Below are 15,450 nucleotides of genomic sequence, written 5' to 3'. Positions count from 1 at the left end.
TTTTTTTGCAAACATCCATCATGATGGAAGCAATTATGAAATTATTATTTTTATTGTTATTTACTAAATTATTATTTTATTTAATTTTATTTAATTTATTTAATAAAAATAATTGCAAGCATGCAAAATATTATAAAAGTTGTTAATTTGATATATTATAAACATTAATATAAATATTTACATTTATAATAAATACAATTCTATGCAGGTTTCATTTTTTAAAATAAAAACGTACATTTATCGTTTTTTATTTACAGTTAAAATGTGTCATGTTATTACAAACAAATGTCACTTTTTCTCACACCATCGAATATCATGTTATAATTGTTATTAGTGGCGTGAAATCAAATTCGTATAAACTTGTCAGACAAATTTGCTTTTTGAAGTGGCCTCTAATGATACTTTATGGCATTAATTAATATCTAATGGCACAATATCAGCTTATAATCGGCTCAACAATATTGTACAAGGTATTACAGTGGCAGGACGATCCATGATCACGTTTCAATATAATTGGTAGGAAATTTGGTAGATATAACGCAGGACGTTTCTTGGATAGCTAAAGGATCGTCCTTAATTGCTTGCGCACGATATTATAGTTCACAAATGCGAGTCGCTCTTCGTAGCCGACATCCTTAATTTTATATTACGTAACTTTATATAACATTGGGCGGCAAAGCACATATCGGGTATTATTCACGACGTTCTAAAGTACGGAGTGCTATGTAAATGACCGAAGTAAAGATCTGTATGTATACCGAGGGAGAATAAACCGCCATATTGTATCTCTGTTATTTACTAACTGTGAGTGAAACAATGTAATAGGCGCTAAGCTTTCTTTCAAGCTTGATTAACTTGGAGAGCCGGGAATTGGCGGCTGTGCTGCTTCAAATTGCTCAAATAACTTACCTGTTCCTCGTTCTTAGCATAGTGCTGGTTGGCCCATGGAGACCGTGCTATATATTGCATTTTGTAGATTATAACTTTCTTCTCTTCAATCTAACTTGTAATTCTATCCGTATTCTAACAGTTGTGAAAGTGATAGTCCTTATTAGTGTTACCTTGTTTAAAACAATGAAAATAAGATACTTAATTAGAATAAAATTCAAAATGGAATAATGAAAGGTTACGAGTCAAGCTAGATTTTCAACTCTAAAGTTTCACTATGAGTGAAAAATGTCATATTCGGTCAATGCGATTTTTCGTCTAATATTTGTTGTCAATTTATACAATTTCTAGTTCAAGCAAATTGTGCGTTGATCATTTGTCGGTTTTGAAACATAGTCCTAAACCGACACTGGAGTAATGATATCACGAATTAAATTGACAAGCAATGTAATGTTATTAATGCTAAGCCTCCTAAATAAGCCTCCTAAATAATATTTTTTAAAAACCTGTATATAAATAATTTACAGTTTATTATGATAATTATTATATAAACTATAACATTTAGCTTGGCTGTAATCCTTTATTATTTTATTTTAAATTATCTTTGCTTGAAACGTGCATCTCTTTTATAAATGCAAATGTAAGAAAGCTATCCCGCAGTGATCTCCTACAAGTTGTTTTACTCTGTTAAATATCAAAAAAACAATGATAACTCAATCTCTCTAATTAAATAATATTTTGTTATTTCAATTTCCATACGTATCAAAATGTAAATCAATTAATTTCTGTGGTTAGCTTCGAAATAAACGATGTCCATGTTAACGCACATTTACTTCGTAAATAATAAATTAAATTTGAAGTAAATTTAATTTTCTCGAATTAAATTGTTTAACTGTATTGTTTTAACTAAATTAACAACATATTGAGTAGAAATAGTAGCGACCTAAAATAAGTAAAAATAACTCAAATTGGATATGGTTTGATATTACGAATTTTTTTTAACAGTTTATCAAACAGTTTTATTGAATAATAGCATAAATACAATTTAATTTTGCGGAGAACCGTGTAGTGATTTCACAGGGAGCGAAATATACATTTTTATTAACGTAACTGCCACTATACGTCGTCCTTAAGCCAGACAACTTCATAAAACTCATTTATATCGACAAAAGGTCATTGATTTTTTTCGATAGTTTCGCGCTCGCACGTATATCCATTTATCTCAGACTTTACCCTACAATGTCTCTAGAGGCAGATTGCAGGATATTACTTCCTTGACTTCGTGATCTCCTTTTACTCCCCACTTAACGTGCAATTCGTGAGTTCCAACTACGCCTGAAAGGAACGCAAAGGCTCATTTCATTCCGGACGCTGTCGGGTAGCCTGAAGTAGCAGCGCATTTCGCTATCCCGATGCCGGTATTACACGTCAGGTCAGACGTTACAGATGGGCAATTAAAGTGTTACAACCTACCCCCCGTGAAGTGCTTAGCGAGATGCGAGATGTTTACTGTAACGATGGCCGTCTGTTCTTTTTTTTTTATGTCGTTCTACAGTCTTATCAGCGGGCTATTTAACTCAATCGACGTCCAATTAAGGATTTAACAATCTTGTAAAAATGGTTAACTCGCCCATTGCCGGTAACAATTAACATTTAAAACGTCTATCGCTTTCACAGTAAAATATATCCGTCTCTCAATGCTTGAAGAGCAAATTCCATCCAAGTTGTTCTCCATTTCGTAACAACCTCGTATTTGTTTATGAAACAGTATATAATGGTAAATACAATTACCTTGTTCCATCGAGGACCTGCATAAAATTAACAAACAGATTGACGAATCACTATGAATGATTTCCTTCTCTCCATGATTTCCTCGTTACTCCTAGTCGACCGATGTGAAGTGCCGTGGCACGCGAAACGGTAGGTCTATGTACATCAGTCAAAAGTCATGACGTGTAGCGGCAACAAGCGTGCAATTACTCGACGAAACAAGAAAGTGTTTCAGTCTATCGGGTGTAAAATGCGAGGAGAAGTTTAAAGAGAAGCGGCACCGACCGTCTCGATTAGAGTGAACGCCACGCGTTTGCGCGGGCAAATAAACGGTTAAATTATACATTGTTAAACGACGGACAGGCTGAAACGGCGCACGGTGGTCTATTTTTGAAGGTGGCTGGGCGCGGAAGAAGAAGAAAGCTCCTTGAATAAAACATATCTACCACCGGCATGTCCCGGAGTCTTTACTCATCCCTTCGCCTCATAGCCTCCTACATCTTCTTCTCCGCCTCCTCTTTTTTCATCCGTTCTACCGTTAAATATCCGTCCGTTCTTGGCGAGGTCATTCGGGCGACGCCACATAATAGCAACCCGTTAATGGTAATAAAGTAAACGTGTTGCACCCGAGAAACTTGGCGAATGAAGTTTACTGTCATGGTCGAGAAATGTCCGAAAGTGTGGCAATTTCCAAAAGTCATTCTGCAGACGTTGGTATTTAACGTAAGATCATGTAATTTTCTTAATCTTCCGGAGCTGACAGTGAGTCCATATTGGATTTACTTAATTGTCAATTTTTCCTCAAAAATGTTACACAATTTAATTTTTTTATGTTACTGCAAAAGACCTCGCACTAATCGTATGAAAAAAGTAATTTCAGATTCTGATCAAAAGTTCCGATACAGCCATAAAAGATGGACAGATATTACTGTAATTTTATCTGAAAGTTACTATTTTGAATCTAATCATACACTGTTAGATATCAAAAGAGTAATGGTAATCCAGTACCTTAAGTTAAATAACATTTTATTATTTTTAACTTCTATATGTCAAAACGTCAATCAACCCATTTTTGTGGTTAGTACGATACTAAATATAATATATTTTCTTGAGTTAAATTATTTAACTTTATTATTTTAATTAAATTAACGACATCATATTGAGTAGGAACGACAATCTGTAGAAATAATTAAAAATAATTCAAATTGGATTAATTTGAAGAATTTAACAATGCAGTGTATTGAAAGGAATTTGTATCTACAGTGCACAGTTTATTTTTTTAAATATTGTATAAGCATTTATTCAATTAAATACCTACATATGTAACTATATACGTTCCGTTATTGAATAGGTTTATGTAACCGTGTGAGGAGTGATGTAGATGTATACATATATCGATATATGTATCTGTCTCTATGACTATTCCATTAGTAATATTAGACGTTATTATGTATGAATACACGTATAGTTATATATATATATATATATATATACCATTAAAAAACAAACTGTACTGTAGATAAAGATTTTCATTTCGGTTAGACTCAAAATAACTTTCAAACATACTATATAATAAAATATATTCAAAAAACATTTAAAATTCAGCTTCGACCGTAATAGATATTAAACTCTTATTTGTGTGTATTCACATGTACGGTTTTAATAAATTCTTTATTATTGCAAAATATATTCAATTTTTATTGTTAATTGTATTTATGGAAATTTTTAATCAGCGTTTATAAGTTACAAAATATCACAATTTTTTTAATTTGACTAAAATCACTTTTTCTACATAATTAGTGCGGAGTTCTTTGGATTCTTATTCAAATATACTGATAAATCTTTGGTTGAACATGAACATAGCAAAAAATTCTAATCATATTAATCAAAATTCTAGTTACATAAACTAAAATTATAATAGGTTCAATCTGAAATTTCTGATTTGTCTAGTTTCAATAAGAATTCCAATTAATACAATTAGACTCTTTTTCCAATGTAGTATTCACTCTTTTGTATACGAGTTATGTCATTTTAATTCTTTGAAATTAATTAGTACCTCTCAGCTTTTAATTAACATAAATTAAATTACATTTACAGATCCAACGTCAGTAATTATGTTATAGATTTTGACGTAATCTCCGGAGGGTTAACAAGCATGGAAACTTAAACTGCCTCAGGCATGAAATTAAATCAGTTTTGATGGCTCTTACGATTGCATTAAATCTCGCCGGATCGTGTTGATGAATGTAAAGTTACGAGTTTCGTTTACCTCCAGTCATTTATTCATAAAATGATTTATCAATAATTCCACCGACGAGTCGCTTGATTAATTTTTTTTCTCCCTCAGGCTCCGATAGCAAGGTGTCGGACGTTGACGGACAGCCCTACACAACGTTGCTCTACAGCAACGGCCCGGGTTACATACATCCGCGGAATATTCTACGGGAAGCTGGGAAAGATTCCATTCAGGTAAGGGAGGCTTGGTCTCATTTTCGTACGCGCGAAAGGTAGTTCGCCAGTGTTTATTGGATCGGAGAATGATCGAGTGGCGAAATCGAGATCGCGTTCGAAAATCCATCACGTACCATAGCTGTTCGTGAAATATTCTGCCAAACACTTCCGACTGCCTAGTGCTTATCCCCAACCATTTTCTCGAGTATCCTGAAATACCGCGTTCGATGGGCGCTAGGAATTTTTAATCTTGCCGTAAAATTAATGAACGGGGTACACGATCGAGCTTGAGGCAAATTTAATTTTGACAAACAGATATATCAAAAGTGGTACACATAATGATTGTGTAATGACATTCTTAAGCAGTGCATAAAAATCGCACTACTAAAATAATCATTAAATTTGAAAATATTAATAAAATATAACTTTAATAATAATTTAATTTCAAAAATATTGCAATTTTAGATATTAAATGGTTTTAAACATTGAATTAATTTTAGAATTATGTTTTGATTACTTGATGGAATAGATTGCATGTAAGGATATTGGCAGTCTTCGCAAAATGTTTGATTTAATCTAATTTAATTTTTTTATGTGATAAAATTAATTTTCTTTTTTTTTATAAATTCCATTGATAAATAATTTTTCAAAATTCAAATGGGTGCTAAATGAATTGTATATGAAGAGAATTTTAAAATGTGACACATGTCTAGTTGTAAAAAATGCAATACAATTTATTGACTGTTTTATTTAGCGTCATATATTTATTCATTTATATATTTTATTCTATTTGCGATTGTTGTTTATTGATTTTTAATTTCCTTCGCTGACATAGCTTTTCTATAAAATTTATATTTATTTTCGATCGAGTTTATGTTACAATGCACGAACGAGCGTTCTCCTTGCTTTACAGGTTTCCATATATCATATATGTTTACATAGAGATTTGAATTTATACTAATCTGTAAACAAAAATATTTTGCCATGTGTTTCACAACTATCCGTATTTTCTCACGTATTCGCCGAATTTTATATCATTTTGTATTTACAACATATCGAGCAGAGACATTTTAGCATTCGCTGAATATTTACGATACGGATATTATTCGACGTCGCTGAGTTACATCGCGGAATATGGGGTAGATCATTTCGCGCTTTATTCGCACTTCGCTTTATATTATCATCCCAAACTCGTGCGTACAGTAATTTACTCTTCGATGCGGGCAGGTGTGGATATTAACAAATTTTACGCGCAAATCCGGCACGCCGTGTATAATTACGATTTTACTGCCTTGTTTAAATATAATGTATTATACCACTATATGTCATTACGATACTAACGTAAATTAATCTTGATTAACAGAGAATGTAACTGCCTATAATATATTGAATATATATCATATTTCCTTCAACTATACAAATTTTCTTTTTCATAAAACATCTCGTTACATCGTGATTATTTAAAACAAATTAGAACGATGTCGAGATCGAGAGAAGCTACAAAATTTTCTGAATTTAATTCAAAACGATTTCAGTTGAATTTTTATTTATCGAGATATTTATGTTACAAATTAAAAAGATTATCTTTCTCATATACTCTATCCAAAGCTTGTTATTGCGTATTTGCAATATTAAAATCCTATTCTCGAGATCACAAAGTAACAATTCATACAATCTTTTCGCTCACAGCACTCTCGGAATGCATTGAGCAAAATTCATTCTAAAGTTATAAAGGTATCATCTGCCGGTGTGATTCTCGAGTATGATTATTCAATTCCTCGGAATGCTCCGTCAGAGTGAATCATCATAAGCGGTAAGTGATCCGGGAAAAAAGTGATTAAAATCCGGATGACTATTGGGGCGTAATATAAATTACGTTGACCTGTCTGTCCTCTTTCACCGCTGATTTTATAAGTTGCAAAAAGGAAAACGATCGAGACATTTCATCACCTTAAATTCAAGCGATAGTTTGATAGAATGAGAACATTATAGAAGAATGTTAGCTAAAGAACTATTATTGTGAGAAAAATGTATACACGGAAAGAACGATTATACGAAAATATAGTAAAAATTTATATGTATACCGACTTGAAAATAATTTTGTTGGATCATTAAAATAATCATTTAGGAACTTCAAACATAATAAGCAATGTCAAAAGTTTTGACATTTTAGCAACCAGTTTAAGCATCTTATATAATTATTCTGATTATATATAATCCAAACAAATATTTTCAGATCTGTATTTAGTTACATTTTTTAGATACTACTTTTTTTTAGTAAAACCTTTCCATAAAGTAATTACTCGAATCTGCAACTTTTTATTCCACATAGATCTTGAGAGATTAATGATAATGATAAGACGACAATACATTTTAACAATATTTGAATAAAAAAGAAATTAAAATAATTTTAATTAATCTCTATAATTTATTTCCAATATTTTTTTTTACATATTGCGTAAAGCCTGTTAAGAAAGTTTAATTTTAAGGCTCGTGTAATTAAATAATTAAAGAGCCATCAGCCACACAATGCAATCGCAGATTGCAAGTTAAAAAAATTTTTTATTAATATAAATCGTGCTTTTGTGAATAGTTCTGTTGTTTGGCTATTTGAAAAGTTGCATTGTAATCTGCATGCTTTGCTGGAATGCATACGATATAATGCCATGAGTGCATAGTTTGAGCTGGGATAGTATCGCGTAATATTGCTATGATAGCGCCACGTAGACCCTTGTTCGAGCGCGGTCGCATTTTCTACGGACTATCATGTAAACGTAAATTCACATAAATCGATATCACGCGAAACAAGAAGTGTCCGTATTTTACGAGGGGAGATTGCTGCCATTTTATGAGAATATGATTTACACGATGAATGTCAGGTATGCATTAAGCGCGTAAATCTGGCTCCACCAGTCGGTATTAGCAGCAAATCTCGTGACCATAATACAAAGTACATACGCAGTAAACGTGCATGCGATAGTGCCAAAGTAAACAGTGACCTAATTTCCGATCGAACAGTTTATCTCGAGAATATGAAGAGAATGACTTGGAGTTACTGCTCATCTCCGTAACCTGATCTCTAAATAAATTATTTAACTATAATAAAATTATGTGATGCGATGGTAAGATTAATAATGCTATTGAAACAATATGATACGAATTTTTATAATTTGAAATTAGTTGTATTATTTAAACAACTGAAATATAAACATCTTCATTGTGAAAGTAAAATTCAATATTGTAAAATTATCCCGTTAATTATATGGAATACTTCAAGATTTCCAATCAATAAGTGCTTGTATGACTAAATGGTGAACAATGTTTCTCATTATTCATTTCTCTGTACTTTAATCTGTGAGAATTTTGTTTCGTGGCTCAAGGTGCGATGACAAAATGTTCTTTCTTTAATTTTTTGCTAACAAAAATACTGCCATGATATCGTACTAATTATGGGAATAATTATCGTATCGTTAAAGCAACTTGAAATATATTTACTTTGTAAAAACGTTCTACCCTGGAACTGGACTTATCTATCCTTGCATTTTATATGTACCGACATGGTGTAATAAAAAGCAGGTACGTTATTACCCACCTCAGTGATTTATGCCTGCAATTACATGCTGGAAGTTAATGCTTCAGATATCCAGGACGAATTAAACACCGTGCCGAGCTGATATCGAGCTATTTAGTAGACGTCGACTCCCTTCGTTCGCGCGATATAGCGCGCAAATTAATGAGAATTTTTCAGCTTCGATAACTCGCCCGTTCCGCGTTGCGCCGTTTCTTTCGCCCTCGTATTATGCCCAGCACTCCTCTGCATTCCTGAAGCGCAAACTGGTACAAATCTGTTCCGCCCCGCACGATCGACTTCACCCGGTTCGCAGGGGTGTTCACCCCGCGTGAAATATCCGCCTCTTGTAAATGTCTTAAAACAATCCTTTTCAGTCTTTATTCACGCAACCAGAATTTTTTATCCCGTATGACAACATTCGCTAATGAATACTTCTTTGTGTTTTTATCAGGATATTATTTTATAGAAGAAGGAGAGAGAGAGACAGAAGCAAAGATAAAAAATTCCGAGCTTCAAATGTAACTTTAATATTTTTCCGAAAAATATAAAGGTATCTTCTAATATATATATATTTTGTAATATACATATATACATATTTTATAATATTTCTTATTCATTATAATATAAACTAATCTAAAATATTTTGGATTTTATACGACAGTTTATATTATAATGAATGTATGCATAATGAGCGAATTCAGAATTCTATCTAATCTACCACGGCGTTAGATGGTTGTTTAATAAATTTAATGGTTATAGCCATTTTTTATTGCTTTTGTATCTGATCCTCTTGTTTATCTCGATAAGCGCTTAGTGTCCCAGTCCATTCCATAGATTTTGTTGCGAGAATAAAGTGCGCGGGGTATGCTTCGCTCTGCGATATCTCCGAGTTTTCGTATTACCCAATAGAAATACCGAAGTCAAGATGTACTGATAGCGGATAACGTTAACCCCGTACGATATTTAACGCTCTCCCGACGCACCATAATTCCTTAAGACGCCATTTCTCCAGTTACATCCTGCTCCAATGGACTCAGCAGCTCGACGTTGCTTTACGCTTAAGCAATCATCGTCACTGGCAGGATTTCTCTCAGGAGGACGCGTAGTAGGATTTGAGAAATGCGCGAACATCGGAGAAATTTTTATCTGTTTATTTTCAACAAACGCGACTATTTGCCTTACGATTATTTCTGGACAAGTGCTTTTCGTGGGAAAGATACTCTTGGAATTTTTCATATAGAATGTCACAGAAGACAACCGAAATTGTTAAAATTGCTAAAATTAAATAGCTGTTATCTTGTGTGAAATGTAAAATGAAATGAATTAAATACTTTTCTGTAGAGGAAACCGTCGTTTTTGTTGGCGCGAAAAGAATATACTTCCATTTTTAAACTCGTAAAAATAAATATTGTAAAAAGGCCGAAAATTCATCTAATTGCATGGCTATATAATATTCATTCAGAAAATCTCGACATAAATAGACATAAAAAGAATTTATTTAGAATTTTTTAAAAGGAAGTTACAGTTAATATTAGAATGTGTATGTTATAATTTTTGAGAACGTTCTATTGTTATGTAAATTTTCAAAATTATTATCTCGAAAATATATATCACTAATCTACTGAAACTAGTTAAATTATCGCCGGCTTCTTTTTATATTTATTTTTGCAAATTTAGTCATGTATGTTCTTTTTATATTATGTAATAAAAATGACGGATTTCTTTTATAGAATAGTGATTAATTAACGTTAACTCTGTCTATTTATTACAAAATAACAGCAATTCACTTTCACTACTTTCATACTTTATTATCCTGTGAATCTTCTAATTTATTTTTATATTTTTAATGATGAATTGAATTAAAGAAAATCGCATTTATAATTTATCTATGTTATATTTATTATTTGCAACGTTAAATTTATCTTTTGCTCTCTTTTCTCTCCTCTCTTTTTTTCCTTTGACAAGTTTATATTTCTGTCTAGTTTCATATATTCTTAGGAGTAGCACAACGTTCTTTGTACTATTCTTACAGACATTCAATGAATATAGTGCATCCCTTTTACATTCTTGTCAAGACTAGCAATACTTTCTGCGAAATTATTGATATTTTGCTTTTGATGCTGAATACCTTTTGTATGAATAGTTTGCCTCTGGTCTTAGCTGGATCGAAAAGTGTTATGATATTTGAAAAGAAATATTGAATATAGAAATATTTAATGATCTTACCTAAATCATGTGATTCAGAGAATGTCCAACTAAGGTAACTACATCCAATGCTTTTAGAATTACACTTTCCGATTTGTATTGTAAAAGAGGAAAGCAAAAGAAGGAAATCGTATCTATCTTACTGGCTGTTGGTGACGCGAGAATGAAAATAAATCTAAGATCTTCCTCATTTGACATTTATTAATGCATTACAAATTGATTTTGGTTGAATCAATTTTAATTTCTTTTCCACTTTTGTTCATCGGGATATAAACCCAAAAAAATTCAGAGAAAGATAAAATAGGTGTCCTCGCATCGTCATCAACGCCATTCTAGCCATATTCTCAGCACTTGTTGTTTCTCCTACGGGCATAAAGTTTTGTTCCATTCTCATTGCTCAAAACCACTTCTTCCCGAGTCTACCTCAGGACGTGCCGTGGCCTTTCATCTGCGGCGAGATCGCGGCAAAGGGTCTACGGTGTCTCGACGAGAAGGAAATATTGTGAAAGAATTCCCTTTTTCGCCGCCTCATTTGAGCCGCACAACGTAGCCGCAGGCGGAATAAAATGCAAAGAGAATTGCAGCGGGTCGCAGTTGAAACTCACGGTGATATCTTTTCGAACCAGCTGTTTTAATTTTATTCTCGTTTTAATTCTAAAATGTGCGCCGTTTCCGTTGGAGGAAGTTCAATTTTAAAGCAATACGAGTTACAATGAGCTAAAGAGAATAGTATTTTCTGCCAATCCATGGACTTTACTGATTTTAAAATTTGTAGATTAGAAATTACGGAAATGTAACAAAATATAAATATAACAAAAGACTAAGTAAATGTAATAAGTAATCTGCTTGAACAAATTGTCGATGTAAGATAATGTATTGAGTATCGATATTAAAAAAATTTTTGAAGTTACGATTATTTTTTCAAATTAACTTATTAACCTTTACCGTATCATCTACAATTTGGTGCCTCATCTATACTATCAAGGGTTCTAGAATAAATATTGGCACTTCATTTTGGAAAATAATAAAATGTAGTATAATTTATAATTACCGAAAGACGCAAAGAAATTTGCATAAACAGGAATCGCTCAGTAACTAGTGACCTTCCCTTAGTAGGGTAAGGGTTAATTTTATATTGTGTTGTTTTTATTGTAAAGCATGATATTGAAACAGCATGAAGCTTTACATCATATTATAAAGCGTGCAAAAATTCTTTCTTGTTGTTATTTTATTTTGTTTTATTTTATTTTATATGCAGAACGTAATTATATCATTTCTACAATTTTTAAATATAAAAATGAATATGAAAATTAGCACAATTAAACATTTTTTCGGTTCATTAATTGCAGAATGAAATATATTTTTATTAATATAATTTTAATTTTATTCTACTTTTAATTACATAATATTTTAATACAAAAATTTCTTTCATATTTCATGAGTTAGATTACATTCATGAGATATATTTCTGCACATAAAAAAATATAAATGCATTTCCCTAGAGAAATAAATTGTATGTTTTTACGTGCGATTCACAGAGGGTATGCACATATAATACGTATCTGTGACAATTCGACGTTTCCCGCTATAACATTTTTTAGATTTAATGTTAAACATCATGAAGGTTGATACTGCTGTTTTACTACTGTATTTTATATAGCCATAGTTATAAAAGCGGCCTCATTAAAAAATAATGTTCCATTATATCCAACAACTACGAAGTAGTATTCTCTCATAAAATGATGATGTCTTGAACATTTTTTTAACAGAATTCTTTCCATTATTTTTAATAATTCATTGTTTGTGTCACAGAATGATATAGAAGTCGTATTTTTAAACTATTTATATATCGATTTATCAAGTAACATCAGTTCCTCTTTTACGTTCCTTTTATTAACGTGTTTTTACGTGACTATAGTTTTTACCTTGCTAAATGTAATATCTAAAAATGATTTCAAATGAAACGTTTGAGAGAAATCGAGACATAAGGCAACTCAAAGATGTCATACAAAGATGTCTTTCAGATAGTTTTATAAAAATGTCTTTGAAAGTTTATAAGGTTTCAGTTCGAAACATTATAATGTTCTCTGAGTTTGTATTTCTGATGTTTCAAATATTTTCTTTATTGTACAACATATAAAATTACAAATAAAAATTCAACTTGAATTTCAACACGAATTCTAATTTTAAAGTGAGCTGAAGGATATATTTCACATATTTTTTAACAAAATGAAAAATTACTGATTTTCCTATATTATATTTAAAAATAACTACAAATACAAAAAGTTTGGCGGTGATGAAAACTTGGATAAAAAATGATTTCTCAATAAGAAATAGACATATTAAAAAAAAATAATCAAGACGAAATAAGAAAATTGTTGTTTAAACTATAAAGTTGTATTATTAAATACAAATATTAACCTTACTGAATTGTTTCATTCGTATATAACATTCACTTTTATATAAAAAGTATCAATCATTTTTTGCAGAGATCCTTAATGCGATTTTTCACTATCATTAATATTCAGCAAGAAAGAAATATAAATATAAATTTTTTATTCCGCTTTCTCCCTATAAACTAATTTATCTCAATCAATTAATTCCTCAAATTCTTCACCCCGTCACTCATTAGGCATCTATATCACGGATTCAATCGTCTATTTGCATTCTTATCGATCCTATCAAATTTTCTACAAGACGCACCGGGATGCCCCGTGCAATCTCTCCCTTTCCCCCCATCCGATTTAGGCACAGTAATTGCATCTGTAACAACTATAATTACAGACTGCAGGCGTGCCGAGGGCGTGGGCGACGCACGGGGGTGAGGACGTGCCGGTGTTCGCCGTCGGGCCCCTCGCGAACGCCCTGTTCTCCGGTAGCGTCGACCAGAGCTACATCCCGCACGCGATCGCCTATGCTGCCTGCCTGGCCCATCACGCCAGCCGCTGCTCCCGGGATTCTACGAACAACGCGAATGCCAGCGACACAATGAACGCCGCACCGATAAGCTGTCCCTCGGCAGAGCCGAACAGCGCAGCGATATCCAGCGACGTGATGAATGACCGTATGCGAAATCCACCCACGAAATCCGCCGGTGGTCCCTGCCGTTCATTGGCTGGCAGCCCTTTACTGCTGCTGATGCTGTTGCTGCTGTTGCCGCTGCTGGCGCCATTGATGCCTCTGATACCCGTCGTTCTGCTGATTCCCCGGTGTCCCTTCGAAAGGACGAGTTAATGCGCTCCTTTCTTCCGTGTCCGAGGAGGAGAGCGGTCTCCTGTATGACGTCAGGTACATGACATCGCGGAGAAGCCACTGAAACACCGACGTGGAGTAACGGTCGATGGAGCGACCGCAGTGTAAATTTGACAGGACGCGGGTCTTCGAGAGTGGCTTACTCCGAACGAGTAGTGATCGCATCTCTCAGTGAACCGTTAAATGGATGGTTTGCTCAACATCCATACGCTACGAGGGTCATTGAGTGTTGATGCAGCACAGTGTAACGTCACGGTACAGCGCGGAGAGTCCTTGGAAAGGCTTCTCGAGAGCGACTTAATAGGAAGGATCCGTCACGAGGGTCTGCCCGAAGAAAAGTGTATTTGCATCTCTTCACGTAAGAATCGGCTGACAAATCGACCAATTTATGTACGATACGCCGCGTAACATCGGTGAGGTAAACGACGCGCGTGGCGTATCGCTTCTTAAAGTTCTTAGTCCTCTCATGCATTTTTAATCTCATACCCCTGAACACTGCAGTCGAGTACTTTTACTTTATGTATAATAGTTTAATTGATACAAGTTCTTGTTTGAGGGATTACCTAAAGTTCTATAAACTTCTACGTTAATGACTAAAGCCCTTTCAATAAAGAGCATCAATGACAAGGTTGGGGTCTTTGGGAGAAGAGTCTCTTGTTATTTCAAGAACTTTTAGGAATTAAAACCACAACGTTTTCTAATATATTTCCTTATTATTCCTTGTTATTATCTCACCACATACTTTCCTATTACTAAGTAAAAAATAATTGTGTTCTCTTTTTTGTAATTGTGTTCTCAGGTGTTTTTTTCTTTCTAGTTGAAGAAAGTAAATCCTTGCATGAGAAGATTAATTGCATTGGTCGATTCTCCGAAATGTTTCGGAACTGTTGCTACTTTCTGCAGCTATATTTCTTTCTCTCAATTAATTTAGAATGAAATATATATTTTAACAAAGATATATATATATATATATGTAAGATTCTGTTAAAATAGAATTAAATGGATTTTTAAAGCAATTATATCTTGAAATCTATAAATATTGTTCAAATAAAATTTTGTTAAAGTAGCAGTTTTTTTGCTAACAAAAAAAGAGAGGAGAAAATTAGTTTTGACTTATAATTAATCAAAGAATCTGTGCAAAAAGAGTAGCAATGTTTCCGACACATTATATATATATATGTAAGATTCTGTTAAAATAGAATTAAATGGATTTTTAAAGCAATTATATCTTGAAATCTATAAATATTGTTCAAATAAAATTTTGTTAAAGTAGCAGTTTTTTTGCTAACAAAAAAAGAGAGGAGAAAATTAGT

The 15,450-nt window shown here is 32.9% G+C and overlaps 1 pseudogene; it reads left to right on the top strand.

The window, feature by feature from the left end:
* The window catches only part of LOC108766395 (uncharacterized), a 94,932-nt pseudogene that overhangs the window by 41,889 nt on the left and 37,593 nt on the right, over positions 1 to 15,450 (top strand).

Source organism: Trachymyrmex cornetzi, unplaced genomic scaffold, assembly GCF_001594075.2.
Source record: "Trachymyrmex cornetzi isolate Tcor2-1 unplaced genomic scaffold, Tcor1.1 scaffold58, whole genome shotgun sequence".
In the NCBI taxonomy this organism is placed as follows: domain Eukaryota; kingdom Metazoa; phylum Arthropoda; class Insecta; order Hymenoptera; family Formicidae; genus Trachymyrmex; species Trachymyrmex cornetzi.
The sequence above is the reverse complement of the archived record's forward strand: the minus strand, read 5'-3'. Positions and strand labels throughout refer to the sequence as shown.